Here is an 18,878-nt window from a genome sequence, read left to right as displayed (position 1 = left end):
ACATTATAAACCAGCAAAGGAGACTGAGGAAGTGATCTAATAGGTAGGAGGAGAAGCAGAAAAGAATGGTGCTGAGGGACAGCTAGGTGGCTCGGTGGATAGAGCACAGGCCCTAGAGTCAGGAGGACCTGAGTTCAAATCTGGACTCAGACACTTAAGTGACCCTGGGCAAGTCGCTTAACCCCAATTGCCTCACCAAAATAAATTAAATTAAATTAAAATTTAAGAAAAGAATGGTGACTTGAAAACCTAGAGATAAGAGGCCGATTAGCACTGTCAAAGGCTATAGAGAGGTTGAGGAGAAAGAACACTGAGAAAAGGTCCTTGAATTTGTCAATTAAGAGATCCCTGGTAACTTTGGAGAGAGGAGTTTTGGTTAAATAAAGAGCTCAAGAGCTGAATTGTAAGGGGTTAAGAAGTGAGAGAAAAGAAGAGAAATTTGAGGAACCTATTGTATGCAGATTTCTCAAGGTGTTTAACTACAAAGGGCAAGAAATATATAGGATGTTAGTGGAAATGGAAGAATCAAGTAAGGGGTTTTTTGAGAATGAGGGACATGTGGATATGTTTGTAGGCAGTAGGGAAGGAGCTGGTAGACAGGAGAGATTGAAAATAAGTGATAAAGTGAGGATGACAGGGGGGACAATATGTTGAAGGAGGTAAGATAGAATGGGATCACAGGTAGAGGGACTGGCCTTGGGAAGGAATAAGATGACCTCTTCTTCTCAGATGGGGATGAAGGAGGAGAAAGTGGCAGAAGTTATCTCAGTGATATGAGATGAGGTAGAAGGGATAAGGGGGAGGGAACTCTTGGTGAATGGCTCCAATTTTTCTTGTAAAATTGAGGCAAGTTTCTCAGCTAAAAGGGTTGGGGTGGTGGTCCATGGGAAGTTTGAAGAAGGGTGAAAAGGTTTGGAAAAGCCACTGTGGAGAGTGGGATAGTGAATTGATAAAAGAGGAGTAGATTACCTAGCAGTAGTGAGGGCCCAGTAGAAGTTGGGTGGACCCATTCAGAATGGTTTCATGATTTTCTCAATCATTACTCAGTAGCATGTGTATAAGAGTGAAGCCAAAAGTGGTGGATGGTAGAAGAGAACCAAAGCTGAGGCTTGGCAGGGAACCATTGGTAATATGATAAGGAACCAGAGGCTCAGGAGAAGAAGTCAGTGAAAACTGAACTGATTCACTAAGGGGTTCAAGAAGGGGGGTGGAGAGGAGAGAGTGGCTAGTACATAGGTGATGGACTGGAGTAGGTTTTGGTACAGGAAGACAGAGGGAAGGATGGAAAGCCAAAAGATTGTGGTAGGATGAGGGAATTTCAGAGTTCTTTAACATGGAGGTGGTGCATCTGTGAGGAATAGGATTAGATGATTTCCTATAGGAGTTCAGAATCACTGGGATGTATAGGATATTGACAAGTGTGAGAATGCTTATCAGAGAGTTAAAAATGCTACTCCTAGGGGGGCAGCTAGGTGGCACAGTGGATAAAACACCAGCCCTGGATTCAGGAGGACCTGAGTTCAAATCCAGCCTCAGACACTTGACACTTCCCAGCTGTGTGACCCTGGGCAAGTCACTTAACCCCCATTGCCTCACCGAAAAAATAAGCTACTCCTCTTCCCAAAGGAGGCCAGATATCAGGCATGAGGCAAGTAAAACAGAAAGGAAAGATACTTGGTCAGCTGGTCAGATGGGAGGACCCTTTCCCTACTCTTCTTCCCTCTGAATGCTGGAGATTAAGCACGAGACAAAAGTCCTACTCCCCACCAACTTTCCTCTTCCCCATCCCTCAGAGGACAGGAAGAAAAAAGTTCTGAGGTCAAAGATAAGGTCACTTCTCTTCCAACCTATAAGGCAGGAGTTCAGAATGGCAGTAGGAGGTGGACATTGCTTTGTGTTGGCACAGTTGGAAGTCACCCAGTCAACCTCTTGCAGCCTTTCCCTCCAGTGACATGTGCAGCAGGAAAAGGAAGGTGTGGCAGAGATCAGAGGAAGGTATCAATTCTTTTCTTATCTTAGACTGGAGATGAGGCAAGTTCAAGAGCACATGGAGGTCTCTGGCATAGGGGAAATTGGAGTTGGGGCAGTCAGCCTGGCTCCTTTCCATTTACCAGCAGGGCTCACACTCAGTAGGAGATGGAAGGTGCACTGTAGTGGTCAGAGAAACACAGAATATGAATTTTCAATTTTTTCATTCTTTCCACTTATGTTTGTATACTGTTCTTAATGGTTCTGTCTCTTCCCTTTTTTATTACTTCCTATAAATCTCCCCATTCTTCTTTGTATTCCTCACATTTCTTTTGGCATTGTTATATTTTATTACATTCATTTACTACAATTTATTTATCCATTCCTCCATCATTGGGAAACACCAGTGGTTTTGAACTCACCGGACCAGGGTTCAAATCACAATTTTAACCTTTACAAGTGAGAGAAATAATTAATAACCAATAATTTGGGGGGCAGCTAGGTGGCAAAGTGGATAGAGCACCAGTCCTGGATTCAGAAGGACCTGAGTTCAAATCTGACCTCAGATACCTGATACTTACTAGCTGTGTGACTTTGGGCAAGTCACTTAACCCTCATTGCCCTGCCTCCCCCCAAAATAACCAATAATTTGGAGGGAGATTCAGAGCTCTCTCTTTCTTCTGAAGTTCTGATTTTAAAAGTTCAGTCTCTTGAAGGACGTTGTTGATAATGAGATTGGACTAACTTTCTTGTTCAAGACTCCACCCTGGTAGTAGCTATCCTGTTCTTCTTAGGCTTGCCTAGGTAACCCAAAGCTGTGGGTGGTCTTGTATAAAGATAGTTTCTCTGTCCAAGGGTGACATGATGTCACTCTTAACCCTTCATTTTAACATAGCTCACCTTCTACTGTGTTATCCAATCAAAATTGATTGCCAGCCCTCAGGAACATCTACTCTTTGAAGGGCATGTAAACTGTGAGCCCACCACCATGATTGTCTTTGTTTTAAGAGAAACAGCCAAATTACCATCCTTTTATTAATAATGTGCAGGCCTTATTAATGATTAAATTACCCAGAAACTATGTCTCTAGCTATGTTACCTATCTGTTACCTTGGGCAAGTCACTTAACCTAGGACTGAGTTTCTCTATATGTAAAATGAAGGGTTGAACTAGAGCTCTGAAACCCCTTCCAGTATTAACTCTACCATCCGATGCCCTTATGATCCTAATTTGTTTCTATTTCTTTGAAAGTACAAAAAACAAAGTGCCGCCACAAATATTTTGGGATATATGGGGACTTTCTCTCTTTGACCTCCTCAGGGCACATAGCAGCCACATTGTTATTACCTCATTCTGAATTGCTTTGTCTCTATTGTCCAGTATCTATCCTCGTTTCTGCCCACAGAATTCACCTTCAGCAGGAATAGGGACAGAAGGAGCCCAATTCTCCTCCTTTTCTCTTCTTTCCTTCTCATTATAATCCTATCCTAATCTCTTTATGTACTCAGAACCTGAGGGAGAATCAAAACTATTGATCCATCTGATTTTTGCCTCCTGGATGTGAAGTTCTGACAATGCTCTATGCTCCTCTCCATCCACAAAGCCAGATTATTTGCAGGCAACAGCATGAAACCTCTTCTGTGTGAGAAGCCACTTTATGAACTAATACAAGGCAGGATTTTATTTAGTTTCACATTAATTTGGTGGCAGAAGAAAGGAAGTCACAATTTTTCCTGATTCACAAATATCAATAAAAACCACCTAGTGCTCTGGGAAATTTTCATCACCCAGCTTTTCAAAGGAACCAGCTAAGCTACATATATTCAGGAGAGCTGCCCTGTTACTATTATATTCTGCTATTATTGAAACAGACCAGAGACCATGTTTGCCACCACTTAAGGAGTTCCATGATGAGGTGCTAAAAATGAGAAGTAACATTTACCTTTAAGGTGATTTAAATCCATGTTAGGATAGTGTCATAAGTCTACACTGCCCTAAATGAAGGTAGTCATAAAATCGGTACCTAATTGATTTATGTCAGCCCTTGCTTTTAGGAGAAGGATGGTTCTGGGTGGAAAATACAATATGGGAAGCAGTTTAATTTTTTTTTGATTAACCTTTCTCTGGTAGCATGTAATTGTATTAGTAATCGGAGTCCTTCGAGCAGAATCTCAAACAAAGGATTAGTAAGATAGAAGATGGAAGAATGCTGACTTCACAATAACTCACTGCCTTCCTAAAGTGATTATATAAATAAATTCAAGCAATATTTTCCAAGACGCTGGAGTCTGATCGTAAAGGCGCGAGGGGGCCATGGGCCTCCACATAGTCTCTGGTTGGCCTGCAGTAACTGATTGCCTGTGGTTGAGAAGGGCAGTCCCCGGGTGGTGAAATATCCAATCTTTCTGAATTATCTGTCAATGTTCAGAAATTATTGAAGATAGGCTAGCTTCTCCAGCAGGGAGCAGGGACATATTTGCTTCATCTAGCTAAGCAGTGTGGTTAAAATGGAAACATTTCTGCTATGACCTTACACTGAAACCCAGCTGGTTTGTTTAGGTCACTTGGTGGTAAGGGACAGGGAGATATGCACAGGGCTGTCTGAAGACTGTGACAACTTCATAGGTTCTGTGGAATCATAGAAAGCAGGAATAAAGCACCAACTTTTGAACTCCTCTCTTATGGCTAGAATGGGAATCCTGCCACAATTCCTGCTTAAACTAATGAAATAGAGGCAGCGGCAACACATAATGGTGCTGGGAAAATGCCATCTGTATTGTTTTCTGGAAATCCTTTGGCTCGTCTACCAAATGCAAGAGAATATGCCCTCAAGTTAATGCCACTGGAGTTACCATAATTAGCAAGGCATGATCATTCAGCTATGGGAGCAGGATGGCTGTTGCAATTGCCAATCGCCTGAACAGGGGCATTGCCTCTCTCCCACTCTGAAGGGATGCCTGCAGACAACAGATAAAAGCAAGGATAGCCCAGGGCTCTGGATTGGTGTTTCCTTAACTGAACTCTAAGTTGGGTTTTTAAGGCTACTTGTATAGGAAGGAGGGAGGGCTGGCTTGGAAAGTAGAGTTCTCCATCACTTCCGTGGGAGCTACATGACCATTTCTTAGGAACATTGTAGAGGGGATTCTTGTTCAGATGTTGATTGGATTAGACGACTTCCAAGGTCCCTTAGAACTTGGAGAGTCTGTGATTCTGAGACCCAAGTGAGTTCTATTCATGACAGAGCAGTGTAACTCTGGGGAAGCTGGTTACCTGGTGGTTTTCACCATATGTCTCTCTGTGTAGTGTATGATCCTGGCACAAATCTGGTTTACTCTGTTGTTCTTGGAGCTTCTTGGAATTTTGGGTGCAGTATTGATCAATGATAACTCTGTGTCACAAGATCAATAGTAGCTGTGCTTTCATGAATTCCCTATTCACTTGAGTTTGCCTGGGTCAGAATTTGTGGGACCCTGGGAGTATCTGTAAAATCTGACTGAAGGAATATACTTAAGGGGAGGAATAAAAATACCAAAGCCTCATAGATACCATTGAAAAGAATCTTCCAACACTGGGTAACTTCTGGTCCAAGACTACTCCACATGAATCATGATCATGATGATAAGTAGCACTTCCACAGTGTTTTAAGGTACACAAAGCTCTTTACATATGTTTTCTCATTTGGTCTTCACAATAATTCAAGTAGGTCAACAAGCATTTATTAAGCACCTACTTTGTGACAGGCACTGTGCTAAGAACTGGGGATATAAAGAACCAGTCCCTGGCAAAAACCAGTCCCTGCTCACAAGGAGTTTGCAGTCTAATGGGAAAGACTACATGGAAACAACTATGTACAAATAAGACACATATAGGATAAATTGTAGATAATCACAGAGGGAAGGAATTAGCATTACGAGGGATTGGAGGGGTCAGCTAGGTGGCATAGTGGATAGAACACTGGCTCTGGATTCAGGAGGACCTGAGTTCAAATCTGGCTTCAGACACTTGACACTAGCTGTGTGACCCTGGGCAAGTCACTTAACCCTCATTGCCCTGCCCCCCCCCCCCCAAAAAAAAGAGGGGTTGTAAAAGACTTCTTGTAGAAGGCAGGATTTTAGCTGGGACTGGAAGGAAACTAGGGAGACCAATTGGAGGAGATGAGGAAATCCCAGGCCTGAGGGACAGCCAGGGAAAATGCAAGGAGTTGGAAAATGAGAGCCTTATGTGAAGAACATCAGGGAGAGCAGTGTCACTGGATAGCAGATTATGTGAAAGGGTTCAAGGTATAAGAAGACTAGAAAAATAGGAATAGGACAATTGATTTATTGCAATTATTCTTTTATATTTAATATTCTGTGCACTATTGTGGCAGCAGATGAATAATTGATTTTTAAAACTGAATAGAGATGTTGGATTATGTTCATCTCCTGTAGGTTCATGGAACACTTCTTTGGAACAACTCCAGAAGGGTTATAATGGGATAATAAGTGTTTCATCCTGTTCCCAAGTGGTTTGATTTCTTGCATTAGGCCTCTAAATTTTGAACACTTTTAATTTATGTAGTTTAAGGTTTATGACTAGTCAATATGGCAATACCAATGAAAAACACTGTTCTTAAAGTTTTATAGATCACTATTATATCTAGAATCCTCTGACTCCAAATCCCTTTCCAATATACTATGTTGTTATTTTTAAAAAATTACTTGGTGATTCCAAGTCATAGACAGACTAAATGCTACCTTCTCCATCAAGTCATTCCTGATCCCTCAAACAGGCCATCGACTTTCTTGGCACAGTAGCCAGGGTACTGAAGCTGGAGCCAGGAAAACGGGTTTAAATGGGCAATCGTTTTGTTCATTATGATGTTCTAGTACAGCAAAGTTTATTTGTTGAATTCTCAAGAATATCTTTGGTTCTATGTTTATAATATGAGATTTGTCATTTGTTAGTTATTAATAAAAAAGAACAAGCTTCTGGTGTATAATTCTGGTCACTTGATCATGCATTTCTAGATAATGACGATGATGAGAAAGAGGAAGAGGAAGAGGAAGAGGAGGAGTGCCAGTATTTATATAGAATTTTAAGGTTTGCAAAACATTTTACAAAAATTATCTCGGGGCAGCTAGGTGGCGCAGTGGATAGAGCACCGGCCTTGGATTCAGGAGTACCTGAGTTCAAATCCGGCCTCAGACACTTAACACTTACTAGCTGTGTGACCCTAGGCAAGTCACTTAACCACAATTGCCTCACCAAAAAAAAAAATTATCTTATTTTATGCCCACAACAACTCTGGAAGGTACGTGCTATTATGATTTCCATTTTACAAATGAGGAAATGGAAGCTCAGAGAGGTTAAGTAACTTGCCCAGGGACACAGAGCCTGTAAGGGTCTGAGATTGGATTTGGAGTAAGGTGCATCATTCTAACCACTATACCAAAGCTGCCTCTAATGTTTGGTAGATGCCAGCTTTCTGCAACCTGAAGCAATATGTTATGCACTTTCCATCATCTTGTTGTGTAAACTGAATTGATTAGTATATCCAGGCTCCTTAAAGATAAGAGGCAGTAAGTGGCACAGTAGAGAGAGTGCCGGGTCTGTGGTAAGGAAGACCTGGGTTCAAATCTGGCCTTAGACAATACCTGTGTGACCCTGGGCAAGTCACTTAACCCTCTGCTTCTATGATTTTTTTTTTGTTCACTCTTTTTTGGAGGGGTTCTGATAGAAATGGTCCTCAGATAAGTCTCTATCCTGCTATTATTTTATTTTTTTTTAGTGAGGCAATTGGGGTTAAGTGACTTGCCCAGGGTCACACAGCTAGTAAGTGTTAAGTGTCTGAGGCCAGATTTGAACTCAGGTCCTCCTGATTCCAGGGCCAGTGCTCTATCCACCGCACCACCTAGCTGTCCCCTGCTATTATTTTTAAAATTTACTCTTCTATAGACTTGTCTAAGTCAACAATAACTGATTTTTGTAGTTAAATGAAGGCATTAGGATATAAGCTCACTGAAAGCACCTTCAGTACAATTCCAGTAGCAGACAGGAGAATGGGGATATGTATTGTATCTCATCCTATTCCTACATGATATTCATTGCTTTGTAGAGGTTTCTGAGCATCTGGGATGGAAATATCCTTCTTAAATTTTTATGGATTAATTTTATGTCAGGTTTCAAAAAGACATGGAAAACCATATGAACTGATACAGAGTGAAGTAAGCAGAACCATAAAAACAAATCATCCTATAAAGTCAGTATTATAAAAAATGAACAATTTTGGAGACTTTTATAAATTGATGAAAAGTAAAATGAGTAGAACCAGGAGAACAATTAATATAGTAACAACTATACTGTGAAAACAAATTTGATGAAGACATCCAAAAAAAAAGAGAGAAAAGGACCTATTTGTACAAAGTTATTTATAGCAACTCTTTTTTGTGGTGGCTAAGAACCGAAAATCAAAGGAATGCCCATCAATTGGGAAATGGCTAAAGAAGCTGTGGCATATGATGGTGATGGAATAGTATTGTGCTATAAAAAATGGCAAGCAGGATGATTTCAGAAAGGTCTGGGAAGACATGAATTGATGTATAGTGAAGTGGCCAGAACCAGGAGAACATTGTACACAGTAACAGCTATATTGTTTGATGAAGAACTGTGAATGACCTAGCTGTTCTCAGCAATGCAAAGATCCAAGACAATCCCAAGGGACTAGTGAAGCATGCCATTTGTCAGTTTCTTTCTTTTTTTAAATTTTATTCCAGTTTTCTTATAAAAAAAAAGACTAATATGGGGCAGCTAGGTGGTGCGGTGGATAGAGCACTGGCCCTGGAGTCAGGAGGACCTGAGTTCAAATCCGGCCTCAGACACTTAACACTTACTAGCTGTGTGACCCTGGGAAAGTCATTTAACCCCAATTGCCTCACCCCCCCCCCAAAAAAAAGACTAATATGGAAATCTTCTACATAATTGCATATGTATAACCTACATCTTATTGCTTACTGTCTCAGGGAGGGTGGAGGGGAAGGAGGTATAGAATTTGAAGCTCAACGCTTTAAGTAAAAATACCTATTAAAAAACCCAATCATTTTGAGAGCTGAAAGAACTATGATTGATATAATGACCATGCGTGCTTATACAGGTCTGATAAAGTGCTATCCATGACAGAAAGATGTCATGACAGAAAGATTTAGGGGGCAGATGATACATAGTACATATACACATATGAACACACCTGTATATACATATATTCATATACAGCCATTGAGTTAATTTGTTTTGCTGGACTGTATTGTTACAAGAAATTAGTTTTTCTTTTTTCCCCAATAGAGTAGGAGGATCGGAGAGAGAAAACAGATTTGTGTCAATTAAAAGATAGAGAAATGTGGAGGGGGAGGTTTGCTACAGATATGAAATATTGCATGAACTTCCAGATGATATCAATGTATTATTAGTTTTACTAAAATGTTTTACTTTGTTATAAGAGACCTCTCATGAAGCTAGAGTAACTTGTAAATATTTCTAAAATAAAAACAAAACACATAAATAAACTTTTAAAAATTGCAATGTCTAAGTAATTGTGAGCAACACCTTGTTCTTAGGTAATGGACAAGTTTCTGTGTTTTGTTGGTTGTGTTCTCCAGGATATTTTGAGGTGTGTGTTTGTATAATTCTAGTCACCTTGTTATGTCTTGATAAATTTTGACAGGCTACAGTGATGTATTATACTCTACTAATTCCTTGAATAATCTATATTGATTACTGAGTCCAGGCTCCTTAAGGATAATTCTTCTGTAACTTTTAGTGGCAGTGACCTGGTCCCGAGTGCCATTATAAATCCTACATTTCCACAAATGAAATTTCATGACAGCCATTTTAAAAACTTTTTTTGTCAATAAGGTGGTGACTGAGTTGATATGGATGTCAACTATGAAAGGCCTTTAAATTTATTTTTTGGATTATTAGAATTTTTTAGATTTTGGGGACTTAGCCAACTTCATCCATAGGCAAACCACTTTTGGTTACAATCTATATGTCCAGTGTCATATGCCTATTATCATTGCTTGGTGAAGTGATGTCTGCTGATTTCAAAAGAATTTCTGTAGATTTTTCATCTGTGTAATATGTGTTCTAAGAGGGTATCTCAAATCTCTTCCTCGTTTTTGGCAAGAAAGTGTTAATCTTTCTACAACTGGCTTAGGGTAACAGACTTTGTGATTCATTAATATTGTATAGATTTTGTTAGGATACTTTCCAAGTCTGTTTATAGTCCATTTAACAGTTTTGCAAATGTTCATTAAGGCTGCTATTGTGTGGATGTTAATTGCTTTAAATGCATTTTTCCTATTCAGCTGTGATTTTAGGATTCCAGTAAATCTCTTACCAGATTAATCCACAAGCTTCTCTTTGATATCTTTACCCTTGATGTAACTGCACCAGAGGATAGCAAGATATTGGCAGCTTTTTTTTGTAGTATTTGTCATCTGCCTCCTCTTCTTCTTCCTCTTCCTCCTCTTTATCATCGTGTTGTCATTTCATTCTTTCCATCTTGGTTTGATAGAATTTAGATAGAAATGGTCTTGGGATAGGTCAATATCCTTCTATCATTTGTTTTGTTTTGTTTAATGTTAGGTAGACTATTTCACAGGTGGATAAAATGACTGCTTTTAAAATTGTTATTATCTCATTTCTTTTCACAGTAATTTCCATTCTTTTTTCATTTTTATACTTTCAGTTTTATTGATGTGCTCTCTTTTTACATTATAAATGTTTATAGATTAACCCCACTCTACTTTTGTGTTAGATGACTCTTGTAATAAAGTATAATAGCTAAGTAAAACTAAAAATAGTGACCTTATCTGAAAAAGTATGTAAAATTTCATATCTGAAGCATCCTCTACCTCTCCAGTTTTGAAAAGAATTAACCAAAATCTATTTTCTCTCCATCTCTCACCAAACCCACTGGAAAAAAAAGGAGGAAAGGACATTTCTTGTAACATATATGCATAGTCAAGGAAAACAAATTCTCCCAATGGTTTCACACACCCATGTGTGTATTTATATTTATATATTCCATTCTGTGCATTAAATCATCTCTGTCATGGATAGCATTTTTCATTATTAATATTCTAAAATCATGAATGGTCATTGTATTGATTGTACATCCTATAGAAAAAGAAAACTATAGCTGAATATCCTAATGAATATAAATGCAAAAATCAATTTTTACAGATTTTAAATATTTTGAATAAAATATTAGCAAAGAGGCTAAAATAGCATATCACAAAGATTATGTGCTATGACCAGGTTGTATTTATACCAAGAATTCAGGGTTGGTTTAATAGTAGGAAAATGATAAACTTACTTAAACATATTAGTAATAAACTCAACAAAAAACATTCAGTTATATCAATAGATGTAGAAAAGCTTTTCACAAATTCAACACCAACCAACAAAAACACCAGAAAAATGAGAATAAATGGACCTTTCCTTAAAGTGATAAATAATCAACATCATCATCATTAATAATTATAATGATAATCTCATTTTCATCTTTTTTATCCCTGGAGTTCAGAGTTAAATAGTCCAGGGACAAGACACTAGCCTTTTATTATTCTTTTATATTTAATGCTCTGTGGGCTCTTGCATGGGTATATAAAATAACTGCTGTTAGTAATTAAATTAAAAAAAATTAGAATGGGACATCATCTTCTCTAGAGGCTCACTAAATGCAGCTTCAGAATAACTCCAATAACAAACAGGATAACAGGAAGGGAATAAGCATTTATTAAGCACCTACTATTTGCCAGGCACTGTGCCAAGTCATTTACAAATATTATATCATTTTATTCTCACAACAGCCTTGAGAGGTAGGTGTTATTGTATATATATGCATATATACATATATATGTGTGTATATATATGTGTGTGTATATTCTAGTTAAGGAAACTGAGGCAGGCAGAGGTTAAGTGACTTACTCAGAGTCACCTAGCTAGGAAGTATCTGAGGCTAAATTTGAACCCAATTCTCTCCAACTCCAGGCCCAGTGCTCTATCCACTGTGCCACCTAGGACACATACCTCATCTTGATTCTACTTGGTTTTGCTTTCTTCTGCTCAATATCTATATTTTTCAAGCTTTTTATTCTTTGTTTCTTAGAGATGATGAGTTTTTAGTATGATAACATTTATTAAAAATGCTGTTCTTAATTTTTTTATGGATCGGTGGCATATCTAGGGACCCCAATTTTGTCTGTGACAATAGTGCAGGTTTAGTATATTTTTTGTTGACTTCTCATTGATATTTCATTGTGGTTCTTGTTGCTGCTTATTACAGTATCAAATCCACACTGGGCCTAAGGCCTGCCCATGATGGTGATGATGATGATGGTGCGCCCCCTTATTTTACCAATGATTTTAAACACTGCCTCCCCTATCCCGAGTCCACAGTCCTTTGTCCCTTGAAGCTGCCTGCTATCAGACACAGGTGAGCTATGGCTCCTCATAAGAAAAATATAGATTTTTTTTTTCAGGCTTCAGGAAACCATATCTGAATCAACGTTACAGTATTGACTCCGTGAACACCATCGCAGGCTGGGACGTGTGGTTGCCACGGGAAATGCAATCAACTTCTTGGCCAACTCTCCTTTACAGCAGATCACGCAGGCTCCATTGCTCATGGCTCTGTTCTTTTTTTTTTTTTTTACCCCTTTTGAAGACAGGAACTCCTGGAGATCATGCTGCAGATGAAGATCAGGCTGAATGTTTCAGAGTTGAATTCTGACAAGGACTGGTAAAGATACGTTTAACAGCGGAGATTATAGTGGAGCCATACTAGGGCCCCCTCTTTCTATGTCTGTAGCCCATGTTTGCCCAAGAATCTGATTTGAGGGGAACTCTCCCCCATTAAGTACTTTGTCACTTTGACTTCAGTACCTAATATTCCCACCATTAGGTGTTTTAAAAAATTACTTCGAGTTATGTTGAGACAGCATGGCATATGTGGAAAGAGCCTTGGTTAGGGAGTGACGATATCTGAGTTCCAGTTCCAGATCTCAGTTTCTTCATCTATAAAATATGGATGCTTAGGAAATAATGCCCTGGCATTCCATGTGGCTTTTTGAAAAATGCAAATATCTCAGAAAGGGAAGGTGTAACAATTATGTGGTTAAATTTTTCACACCTTACAGTCATTGACTGATATCAGATCATTTTCTTCACAGCTAAGTGGTGAGGGAAGAGAAAAGAATGGTCATTGGGAAGCATTATTTCCAAGGTCAGTCTCAGACAGCTGAGAGGCACACTATGTCCCCAGAACCCCCAATCAACAAATTCTATGTCCTAATTTCTCTTAGAGAAATATCCTAACCTCTAGATTTCAGATAAATCATAGAAATGCAAGATTTGAAAGCTGAATCTCAGAAGCCACCTAGCCTAATCCATCCCTGAAAATGAATCCTCACCATATCATACCCAATAAATGCTTGTCCAGTCTCTGTTTAAAAACCTCCAAAGGGGAAGATACGCTACCTCTCAAAGTAACCCATTAAGCTTAGCTCTAACTTGCTTCTAGATTGTTTTTCTTCTTGGCCTAGTTCCTAGGAAGAAGGTGTCAACCAGAGGTACCAGACATGCTTCTCAAATATGAACCAGATTGAAATGTAATGGGGAAATATTTAACAAAATAAATAAAAATGCAACAGAACCTAGATAATGTTAATATATGGTTTTCTCAGTCACTATGTGGCCCACAGGGATCCTTATGAATTTAACGGACCCAGTTCTATTTGAGTTCAGCACCACTGGTGCAAACACTGAGTCAATGTGGTATGATGGAAAGAGTTAGCACTGTCTCTGGAGACGAGGATGTGGACAGAGGACAATCCTTCCTCTTGGCCATAGTTTCATCAAGTGCAAAATGAGGGAATTAGAGATGGCCTTGGAGGTATGTCTCTTTCAGCTCAAGATCCGTGATCCACCCAGCTTTGCCAACTTTATCTCACATAATTTCTTGACACTTCACTGTTCTTTAATTCCATCTAAATTGGAATATATATTCTGTCTCACCAGTCACTGGACTTGAGTTTGAATCCTAACACTGTCACCACCTGTATGTCCTTGGGCAAGAATCTCTGGTCTTGGTTTCCTCACCTCTAAAACAAAGGGGTCTAACTATATGATCTATAAGGTCCCTTACAGCTTTAGATCTAGGTAGCTGTGGTTATTGTTTGGTCGTTTTCAGTCATGTCTGATTCTTTCATGACCCCATTTGGAGTTTTCTTAGCAAAGATACTAGAGTGGTTTGCCATTTCCTTCTCCAGCTTATTTTACAGATAAGGAAACTGAAGCAAATAGGGTTAAATGACTTGCCCAGGGTCATACAGATAGTAAATGTCTGAGGCTGGGTTTGAACTCAGGTCTTCCTAATTCTAGGCCCTGCCCTTTATCCACTGTGCAGCCTAGCTCCCCCCATAGCTGATCTATGATCTCATGATAAGCATGCCCTGCGCTCTCCTGACTCTGTTTATGCTAACCTTTATGATTGGAATGTTGTTCCTTTCCATCTTTACCTAGTGGATTTTTTCTTTGACCTTTAAAATCTAGCTCAAATGTCAGCTTCTCCAGGAAACTTTCCTTTGGCCCCCATTTATAATGTCCTTTCCCCTCAAATATTACAAAGTACTTTGTGTCATACCTCTCTCCTGAAATTGTCTCATAATTCTGTGCATTAAAGTTATCTATGTTTGTACTTTTATCCCCTACTAGCCTATAGAGACAAGTCTTATCTGAACTTCGCATCCTCCACCAGAACAAAGGTAAGTGCCATGTGTAAGCACTAGGTGCTTAATACATCTTGGTTGAGTTGAACTGGCTTCAGCCCAATTGAGCTTCAGCTCAGCTTCATCCACTGCAGACATAGTCTTTAATGGATTCACAGAATGTCAGAGCCTAGGAAGATTCACTGACTTGGAACTAAGCAGGATTTTAGAAATCATCTACTCCAACTCTTTTTACAAATGGGGGAACTTAGAGCCAGAGAGGGGAAGTGGCATGCTTTAATGCATGGAGCTTGTAAGTGGCAGAGCTAGAAACACTGTCCCCTAAAGTCTCTGTGCTGTGCATTCATTCAGAGTTCTGAATCTCTGGGGCTCTGAAGGACCATCCTGGGGCTTGGCCGTGGCTGTGAATGGATTGCTATTCAAACCTAGGTCACAGAACAGAAGCCATTTAAATGGGCTAACTCCAATGTTCACTTAGTGGAGATTTAAGTCCTCACCATCTCACTTTAATTAAGTGCCAAGTGATTATTAAACAATACATTTACAGAATTTTGACAACCGGGTAAGAGCTTTGCTTCTCCTACAGTGAATATTCCCCAGTAAATATGCTCATAATACTCGGCTGGCTTTTAATTAACACAACTTGCCCATAAACCTATTTATCTTTTGGGGAGAGATAGTTGTTTTGTGTGAGATGAGTGTCAATAGATAATTAAAATGTTTTTCCTTGAAAATGTGTAACTAGCTGGGATCTATGCATCTTGGAAGTGATTTTTATAAAGGACCTTATTGAGACTTAAAACTTGTTACCCTATTATTATAGAAACTCCCTATCCTTTTAATGAGGCAGCTGGGTGGTGCAATGGATAGAACATTGAACTTGGAGACAGAAAGACCTGAATTCAAATCCAGCCTCAGATAATTACTAGCTGTGTGACCTTGGGCAAGTTAGTTAACCCTGTTTGCCTTAGTTGCCTCATCTGTAAGATAAGATGGAGAAGTAAAGGTCAAACCACCCCAGTATCTTTGTCAAGAAAACCCCAAATGGGGTCATGAAGAGTTGGACACAATTGAACAAAAACATCCTTTTAATATCAAAATTAAACAAACACTGAAGATGTAATCTAAAATGTCACTGAGTCTCTTGGGTCACAATTATGTGGTGCATCTGACAAAATGCTTGCTATTTATTTGGATGACATTGACATGTCTTTCCTCCATCAGTCCTCATTAGAATGGACTGCTTTTCTCTGTTTCATTGAGGGACTCCTTGCTTTTATCTTGGGCTGAAAGATTGTTTTCCTTGGTCACCCTTTCATTCAGAAGAGACCCCAGGCAAGTGTTTTGAGGACCTTGGCCTGAATGATGATGTATGTGAAAGGGCTTCTGTGGAACTGGAGAGGACAAGAGCTTTTCTGGGGTAGAAAACAAATTGTTTCCTTTCCCTTCCCTTCCCTTCCCTTCCCTTCCCTTCCCTTCCCTTCCCTTCCCTTCCCTTCCCTTCCCTTCCCTTCCCTTCCCTTCCCTTCCCTTCCCTTCCCTTCCCTTCCCTTCCCTTCCCTTCCCTTCCCTTCCCTTCCCTTCCCTTCCCTTCCCTTCCCTTCCCTTCCCTTCCCTTCCCTTCCCTTCCCTTCCCTTCCCTTCCCTTCCCTTCCCTTCCCTTCCCTTCCCTTCCCTTCCCTTCCCTTCCCTTCCCTTCCCTTCCCTTCCCTTCCCTTCCCTTCCCTTCCCTTCCCTTCCATTTTTTCTTCTTCTCTCTCTCTTCCTTCCTTCCTTCCTTCCTTCCTTCCTTCCTTTTTTTCCTTCCTTCCTCCCTCTCCCTCTCTTTCTCTTTTTGAAGAAGAGGAAGAGGGGTTAAGAGAGTAAGGAGGAGGGAAATTACTGACTGGGAATGAAGAAAGAAAGTCTTTTGGAGCTACCCTCCTGAGTCCAGGAGAGTATGATCTCTTAAGTGAGAATCAATGGCTATCGGTCAAAGTAAAGAGAAATGCTGTCACTGAGGCCACAGATCAAAAATGGCCCTCTATATCTTGATATACCATAATAATAGCTAGTATTTCATAGTACTTTAATGTTTGCAAAGTGCTTCACATTCTATCTCATTTGATTTGCACAACGATACTGTGAAGTGGGTGCTATTATCCCCCTTTTACAGATAAGGAAACTGAGTCTGAGAAAGGTTCAAGTAACTTTCCCAGGGTCACAAAACTATTAAGTGTCTGAAGAATTGAACTCCAGTCTTCCTTATTGTAAATCTATTACTGTATCCATGATATCACTTGTTTGCTACCATAGCATACATCTTTCTCATTGCCCATGCTTGTAGGAATCCTCTTGCAAATATGAAGGGCCAGGGCCAGCAGTGCCTTGATAAACAGACTGCATGCCTGCTCTGATACTTAAATAATTGAGTAATCTCAGGCAAATCACTCCATTTTTCTTAACTTCAAATTCTTTATCTGAAAAATGGGGGAAGTGTCATTTTTTTCTCACTAGTGTCTTCCAAGTAGAGACAAAGACCTCTTTTAGAGGACATTGTATAAGGGATTCCTATTTAGGTGCAGGTTGGGTTAATTAGCTTCTGAATGAGACCCTGGGATTGGAATGGTCACACCTGTTAAGTGAAACATTGAGCTTCCAATGGTCCTTGAACGACTTACACTTTTTTTTTTGTGGTGAGGCAATTGGGGTTAAGTGACTTGCCCAGGGTCACACAGTTAGTAAGTGTCAAGTGTCTGGTGCTGGATTTGAACTCAGGTCCTTCTGAATCCAGGGCTGGTGCTTTACCCATTGTGCCACCTAGCTGCCCCAATGAATGACTTACTCTTAAAGTGTGGCTGTGGTGGGAGTACTTTGTAAATCTTACGGAAATGTGAGTTATTAAATTTTAGTACTTTGGAATTATTAACTTTCAGAGAGCCTGCCTAGATTGAGCTTCTTTTCTAGAAAATAGAGGTGGTTAGCTATATAAGACTAGGATTAGGCTAGAGATTGTGGATGTTTCTGTGCTACCCTTCTCTACCTTCTCCATTGAGAACACAGCCCCTGATGCTATGATAGTGAGTAGATGACATCCCCTTTTTAATAAAAGGACAGAATATTCCCTTGGATCTTTTCAAACAATTCTCTCTGTTGTAGGCCTTCTAGAAAGAAATCTTCTGAATTTCCTATCATCTGGGCCAACTGGTCTGGCTTTATTATGAGGTTTCAAAGAAACATGGTTCTAAAAAAAAAAGAAAAGAAACAAAAACAAAAACAAAAGAAAGAAACATCGTGCTAAATATGAAGTTAAGTCCTGGAAAGCTGCACCTGTTTGATAGAATATTCTGGTATTGCCCATGGATTCAAGTTTAAATCCATTAACCAATGTAACTGTTTACTAATCAGAGCTGTCTGAAAGTGGAGTGAGCTGTTTCAGGAAGTCGTAGATTTCCCATCAATGCAGATCTGCAATTCAGAGGCTGAATCTCTGTTTTGTGGGATGTCTTGGTGGGAAGGGGATTCTGTTCAAGTATAGCCTGGATTAGATGATCTTTTATGTCCTTCCCAACTCTAAGATTCTATGATTCAACCCCCTCTTCCCCTCATTAATCTGGTACCACTCTATCTTTCTAGCCTAATGTCCTATTATTATCCTCCATATACTTTGAACTCAGTGGAGTCCTCTTGACCTCAGCCTGGTGCCCGTATCCTTCCAGCCTTAAATGATATTACTACCCTTCACACACATTGAACCCATGTTAAAATGGGCTCTTCCCCCATCCCCAAATCTGGTGCACTGTATCTTTCCAGCCTTCTCTTTCTATACCTTAGATACATCCTATGCTCTTCCATCTTTGCACTTTAGTTTATGCTGTTCCCAGTGACTAGAATTTCCCCTTTCTCCATCTTCACCTATTGAATTCCTATCTGTTTTGTAAAGACTAACTCAGCTATCAGCTCTTTTAGAAAGTCTTCCATGATTCTCTCCCCATGTCCCTTGCTAATAACTTTTCAACCCATGGACTTCACTTTCTTTTGCACATCTCTAACCCACCTATCTTATATTATCTTCTACTACTTATGCTATTTCCCCCTTTCAACCTGAAAGTTCCAATAAGAAGTGACTATGTCTTATCTAAACTTTGTAGCTGCCCTAGT

The sequence above is a fragment of the Dromiciops gliroides genome, chromosome 2, assembly GCF_019393635.1.
Source record: "Dromiciops gliroides isolate mDroGli1 chromosome 2, mDroGli1.pri, whole genome shotgun sequence".
Lineage (NCBI taxonomy): Eukaryota > Metazoa > Chordata > Mammalia > Microbiotheria > Microbiotheriidae > Dromiciops > Dromiciops gliroides.
This window is presented reverse-complemented; position numbering follows the sequence as displayed.